The 6,602-nt window shown below is 44.1% G+C and overlaps 1 protein-coding gene across 1 annotated transcript in view; it reads right to left on the minus strand.

Moving 5' to 3' along the window:
* Window positions 1-3,373, minus strand: part of WASHC1 (WASH complex subunit 1) — a 68,491-nt gene extending 65,118 nt beyond the window's left edge. Inside the window, exon 1 of the mRNA XM_082240566.1 lies at window positions 3,216-3,373. The gene's annotated coding sequence lies outside the window, so the exon portion shown is untranslated. The remainder of the gene's footprint in view (window positions 1-3,215) is intronic.
* Between the last annotated feature and the right edge of the window lie 3,229 nt (window positions 3,374-6,602).

A 6,602-nucleotide genomic window follows, 5' to 3' on the forward strand; every position in this document is an offset into this window, starting at 1 on the left:
GCACCTCAGCATCTGGACAACTTTTCCAAATACACAAAAAGTCCTCTTTAAAAGTATCATAGTGAAGAAAATTTCTCAAACAAAATCAAAATAAATTTAAGCAACTCCCAATGCCTGCTAGTCCAAGCTTATCCAAGCTGTCTGAAACAACTTGGAAAGGTCAACCACCCAGCATTTATGCCAATGCAATATTGGAGAGCCATTGCTCATTGACGAAGAACATGCTTTGCACGCAGAAAGTCTAAAAGTTCAGTCTCTGACCTCTCAGGATCTCAGTCAACAAAAGTTGGTAGAGACTTCAGAGACTGCTGTCAAAGTGGGCAAAAACAACAGAGTATTCTCTGTTATTTTACGTGGCGGCTTCTGTAGCTGCATTTGGATGTAACACTAAACCACAGTTTATGGTCCTGAGACTCATGCATACCTCCCCCACCCCAACACAGAAACAAGAAGATTGGAAGCATCCAGTTCTCTAACCACACGTTATCATTTCACCTGAACTGGGACAAACTGTACCGGTAGTTATTTTAGCCACTGTTTTTCCAAAACCATCCAAGATCAGAAAATACCCTTTGACAAATTGAGGCTAGTTGAAAACAGAAACAGATGCTTTTGGTTTCCTTGCTTCTGCACCAGAGCACAGCAATAAGCATGAACTTAAGGCTCATTTGTGTAGCACTACACTATGGTTTAACATTACATCCAAATGTTATTACGCTAGCACTAAGACAAGTTAAAAGGAACTTTTCTCACTCAGAAATCCTAAGTACTATAGTTCTTGAGAGTGGAAGACTCAACAGCTATATTAGTTTTCATCTATAGCATAAAATCTGTTTGAGGCTTTTCCAAACAATTCCAAAAAAGCATGTTTGAAATTATCCAGTGCAATTTCATGTGTGTATAAATGTTATCCATATGGGACAGAAGGCAGCCAGATGTACACTGTAACCATGTAGGCTTCCCATGCTCATTGCAAATACAAGTAATAAAAAAACTCTCACACGGAAACATCTTGTTACGGCAACACTCTATGGGTGGGCACACACAAGCCCTATAAGCTACGAGAGGTCAATGTTTTGTTCATACAAGTTGCCCTTTAAACAATCAACAGCCCAAACAGCCTTGTGCAAGTCAAGTCACAAACACACAACACATTCACAGCACAAATCACATTGATTTGTACTAAATTAATTGTCATGGTGCCACCCAAAGAATCATGTATACTGGCAAGGATACTGAGGATTCTCTGTTTGGTATCCATGTCCCATGGGACAGTCTCAAAGGCATATTTTATCTCAGGCTTGCTGAAGATAACAGCACAATCCTACAACTAGATTATAGAATGATATCGGCCATCCAGTTTATAGACCATTCAGTCCACCTCCTGTTTGATACGGGAAATCCAAATAGGGTGCTCCCAACACACAGCTCGACCCACTTCCAGTAAGCAAGAGTCCCCAATACTCTGAATTGTTCCATTATCAAACTGATTTTAACATCAAGAAGTTCAATAAAACTATACCCTCTGAAACATGACCTAGCACTGCCCTCTGAGGAAGAACAAGTCCTTACCTTCTTCTACATGACAACCCTCCAAGCCCTAGAAGTATACTATCAGCCCCTCCACCATCTTCTTGCTAAACATATCCAGTTCCTTCAATTTCTCCTCATGCTTCTTCATGCTAATGAGCACTGCAGGCCCTCCTCTGAACCTGTTCTAGTGTGCAACTCCTTCTTACAGTGTGGTGCCAAAAACCCTGGTCACAGTACTCAAGATGAAGTCAGAACAAAGTGCAGAACAAAGTGGAACTATTGCTTCCCATAACTTTAAAACAATGGTTCTAAAATCACATTAACCTCATTTGCAATGACACCACAGCACTAACTTGCGTTCAGCTTGTTACTGACTACTCAGAACCACATCCCACTGACTTCAAAGGCGCATAATTCCAGATAGGTGTGAAGAGGATTGCAGTGTAAGCTGAACTGGGGCCAGTCAGCAGGTGCGATATTATAGGGAAGCCCCAAATACGCTATAGACGGATGGGGAATATGTGACCCTCTGGATGTTGCTGGACTCCTAACTTCCATTGACCTCAGCCAACACAACCAATGTTCAGGGATGATGGGAGAAACGTCTGGAGGGCCACAGGTCCCCCACCTGCATGACACAAAAGAAAAAGCAAGCTACAGTGGTGACTCGCAAGACGAAATTAATTCATTCCGCGAGTCTCTTCGTCTTGCGGTTTTTTCGTCTTGCGAAGCACGGCTATTAGTGGCTTAGCGGCTATTAACAGCTTAGTGGCTATTAACGGCTTAGCGGCTTAGCAGCTATTAGCGGCTTAGCGGCTTTAAGAAAAAGGAAACAAACTTGCAAGAACTCGCAAGATGTTTCGTCTTGCGAAGCAAGCCCATAGGGAAATTTGTCTTGCGGAACGACTCAAAAAACGGAAAACTCTTTCGTCTAGCGAGTTTTTCGTCTTGCGGGGCACCACTGTACGGGCGAAATGAATCATGAAAATAAAATAAAAAGACATAGCTCTCGTTCCATCACAGAACTACCGTTGTCAGGGTTCCCCAGGTGGTGGTGGTGGGGAGAAAATTACTGAACCAGTTTGTAGTGTAGAGATATGGTGACAAAGAAGATTGTAAAGCGCCCTATTATCCTCAGATGAAGGGGGGGTATGTTGTTGTTATTGTTTAGTCATTTAGTCGTGTCCGACTCTATACAAATCTAATAAACTACAACAACAACAATAATAACAACATGGGACAAAACGTTGCAGAAGGCTGCCGGTTTATAGGAAAAGCGCTGTTGTTAAAGGGTGGGTGTGAGAGAGAAAATCACTCTGTAATGCATTGCAGGTGAGGAGAGGGAGGCTGGAATTCTGTCTTTTCGAGCGACGGACACTGGGAAACTATTCTTCATAAAACACGGATTAAAAGTGGCCTGACGTGGTAAATTAAGGGCACGCGGATTCCTTTTCCCAATAGCCCGCTCCCCTTTCCGGCCCTTCGCATCCAAACCTTCCTCAAAGGCAGCTGCCCTAAACGAGCAGCCGACCGCCCTGCCCTGGAGCCAGACCCCAAGCGGCGGCTCCTGCCCTACGAGAGGCCCTCGCTCGCCGCCCTAGAGAGAGAGAGGTGAACGGGCGAGGCCGCCGCCCCGTCGCCCAGGTGGGCGAGCCTTGCGAAGGACCCTCCCGGCTTCTCACCTGCACGGAGAGACTCGAGGCAGGCCGCCCCACTCCTAGCAACCGAGGAGGTGAGGGACGCAGCGAGGAAGCAGCACGACGCGGGACTTCCGCCCACACCTTAAATTCACTTCCGCCCCAACAAGGGCGCTCGGCTGCTTCACCGGCTCCTGCGGCTCTTGCTTCCGCCCGCCGTTGGCAAGACTCCGCGTGCCTACGGATCATCGGAGGTCCCAAAAGATCTGATCTCTCGAACTCGGTCTAGGCGTCCTCTTGCTGCGATCTGCGTGGTGCCTTGCACGTTTCTGCAGCCTGCCTTCTTAATACAGTATAAAGCGCGGAACAAAGTTGCCAGTATAGTTTATAAGCATGATAAGCAACCGTCTGTTTTCAGGGAGAGAGACTCTTGGGCAGGGGTAATTTAAGGGGCTGGGAATTGTTGCTGTTATCGGTATTAATTTTGTTTACGTGTTTTTTTAGGTCTTGAGATTTATGTGAAAATTGTGTATTTTTTATGTTTTGATGTTTATGACTACTTTTGTTATGTTTGACTTATGCACTTTTTTCATATTCCAAGCCGCCTTGGGCATGGCTTGAACTATGAAAAGTTAGCATACAAATAAAATTTATGAGAGAAGTTAGGGGACTTTTATAGCCAGAAATATCAACCGCTGTATTTTTCTTCTTTTCAGCAGGTCTTGGTGCAACCAGAGCCTCATTGCTGCCAATTCCCCTCCCTGCTGGAAAGCTTGCCCATTATTTTGTGGACGTTTTTCCGCCTGGCCTTTGGCTTGGAATGAATTTCCCTCCCCCTCTTTCTTTTTTCCTTTCTCCTTCTGTGTTGGAACTCCTAATTGGGGACTTCCCTGGCTTTTTTCTGGCCCATGTAGGACCAGTCTGGATAGTTAGCCTTGGTGAAGACTTGACGTTTTTATCCCAAAAAGGTTTTTGATTGATTTTCCACTGAAATGAGGCTGCATTTTAATGTTTTAATGTTGTATTTTAATCTTGGTTTTTAAGCTGTATTTCAATCAATTGTTTTTATATTTGGTGTTAGCCGCCCTGAGCCCGGTCTTGTCTGGGGAGGGTGGGGTATAAATAAATATTATTATTATTATTATTATTGGCCTAATCAATGTATTTCCCTATTATGAATTTTGGAATTTTGCTTACAGGTCAGCATGGCTCTCTTTATGTTCCTTAATGTGATGTGCCAAAGAACAATGTGCACTCCTACACATGTCTATTCTGAGGGAAACCCAGCACTGAGTTCAACGGGACCTACTCCCAAGTAAATGTGTACTGTGTAGAATTGCAGCCTTAATCTGGCATGAACTTTCATGAACTATAGCTTGTTTCATCAAATGAATGAAGCCAACATATAGTTAAACTATGGAACTTGCTCCCACAGTAGGCAGTGATGGCCAACAACTTGGATGGCTTTAAAATAGGAGTAGATGAATTAATGGAGGCGAGGCCTTGCCACAATGGCTATGCTGTGCCTCCACAGTGAAAAGCAGCAATATTTCTGAATACCAGTTGCTGGAAACCACAGGAAGGGGAGAGTGCTCCTGTGCCCGAATCCTGCTTGCTGGTTTCCCACTGGCATCTGTTTGATCACTGAGAACAGGGTTCTGAACTAGGTGAGCTATTGGCCTGATCCAAAAGGATGTTCTTAATTGTCACAGTTGGCAGAGCTCCCTCTCTCTCTCGCCCTCTCTCTCTCTCTCTCTCTCTCTCTCACACACACACACACATTACAGAGAGAAATTGTAGGTAGAGAGGATCCAAAGACACAAGGGGTACATTTCCTAACCCAACCCCTATCAGTACAGTGGTGCCCCGCAAGACGAATGCCTCGCAATACAAAAAACTCGCTAGACGAAAGTTTTTTTCGTTCGCGATTTGCCTCGCAAGACGAATTTCCCCTATGGGCTTGCTTCGCAAGACGAAAACGTCTCGCGACTTTTTTTCTTTGTCTAAAAACAAAGACATGTTTTGTTTATAAAGTTAATTTATTTTCCCTTAAATTTTTGAACTGCTCTTTACAGTATGTGTGACTTTAAAGAGCAGTTAATAAACTGTTGTTGTACCAAATTTGGCTTTGTTTGGACTTTTTTTGACCATAGGAACGCATTAATTGATTTTCAATGCATTCCTATGGGATTTCGTGCTTCGCAAGACGAAAAATTCGCTAGACGACAAAAATTGCGGAACGAATTAATTTCGTCTTGCGGGGCACCACTGTATCTCCTTGTGTAGATTACAGTGGTACCTCGGGTTACATACGCTTCAGGTTACAGACTCCGCTAACCCAGAAATAGTACCTCGGGTTAAGAAGTTAAGAACTTTGCTTCAGGATGAGAACAGAAATTGTGCTCCGGCAGCGGGAGGCCCCATTAGCTAAAGTGATGCTTCAGGTTAAGAACAGTTTCAGGTTAAGAACGGACCTCCGGAACGAATTAAGTACTTGACCTGAGGTACCACTGTATATGCCAACTAAGGGTAACATTTTATGCATCTGATTCACAAACACTTAGGCCACATTTAATACAGTAAATACTAGCCTTTTGTTCTTTATGTTGCAAGAAATTTGACACTGTTGTTCGTAACAGCTGTAGTGCAAGCAAAAATGCAACAGGTGATTAGTTGTGTCCACAAAACAAGTATGGTGACATCACTTTTTGGTGGAAGTGGATATACAGCACTTCCTTGTTGATCAATACGATCTCTCCTGCCTTGGTGTTCTGACAGCTAGCTTTATGTTTATACTCAACATTAAACCCATAATGCAGTGGTGATTCCCACATGAGGAACCTTTTGGAAACCATGTGGCAATGGTGGTTGGGATCAGAGGCAGCAGGGGTCAGCAAACTTTTTCAGGAGGGGGCCGGTCCACTGTCCCTCAGACCTTGTGGGGGGGGGCTGACTATATTTTGGAAAGAAAAAAAAATGAACGAATTCCTCCACCCCACAAATAACCCAGAGATGCATTTTAAATAAAAGGACACATTGTACTCATGTAAAAACACGCTGATTCCTGGACCATCCGCGAGCCAGATTTAGAAGGCGATTGGGCCGGATCCAGCCCCCGGGCCTTAGTTTGCCTACCCATGGCCTAGAGCAATGAATGTGATTCTTACCTATGCACAGTCTGCTGCATTCCAGCTACGTAAAAGTCAAGAGATTTCCATGCACCTCTCTCTCCACCCAGGCAAGCTGGAGACACTATCATTAATTAATTAATGTAAACAAGTAATATCACAGTTCCGTGACACATTCCACCCAGACAAGTGGAATGAGCAGGGGCAGCAGCACTTAGTTTATGGTCCATCACAGCGGTCTCTCTTTTACTATTGCTTTTTTTGTATTGCAACCTAATTGGTTGTACACCACCCAGAAAACCTA

The sequence above is a fragment of the Podarcis vaucheri genome (assembly GCF_965113315.1).
Source record: "Podarcis vaucheri genome assembly, chromosome: 10".
Taxonomy (NCBI): Eukaryota; Metazoa; Chordata; class Lepidosauria; order Squamata; family Lacertidae; genus Podarcis; species Podarcis vaucheri.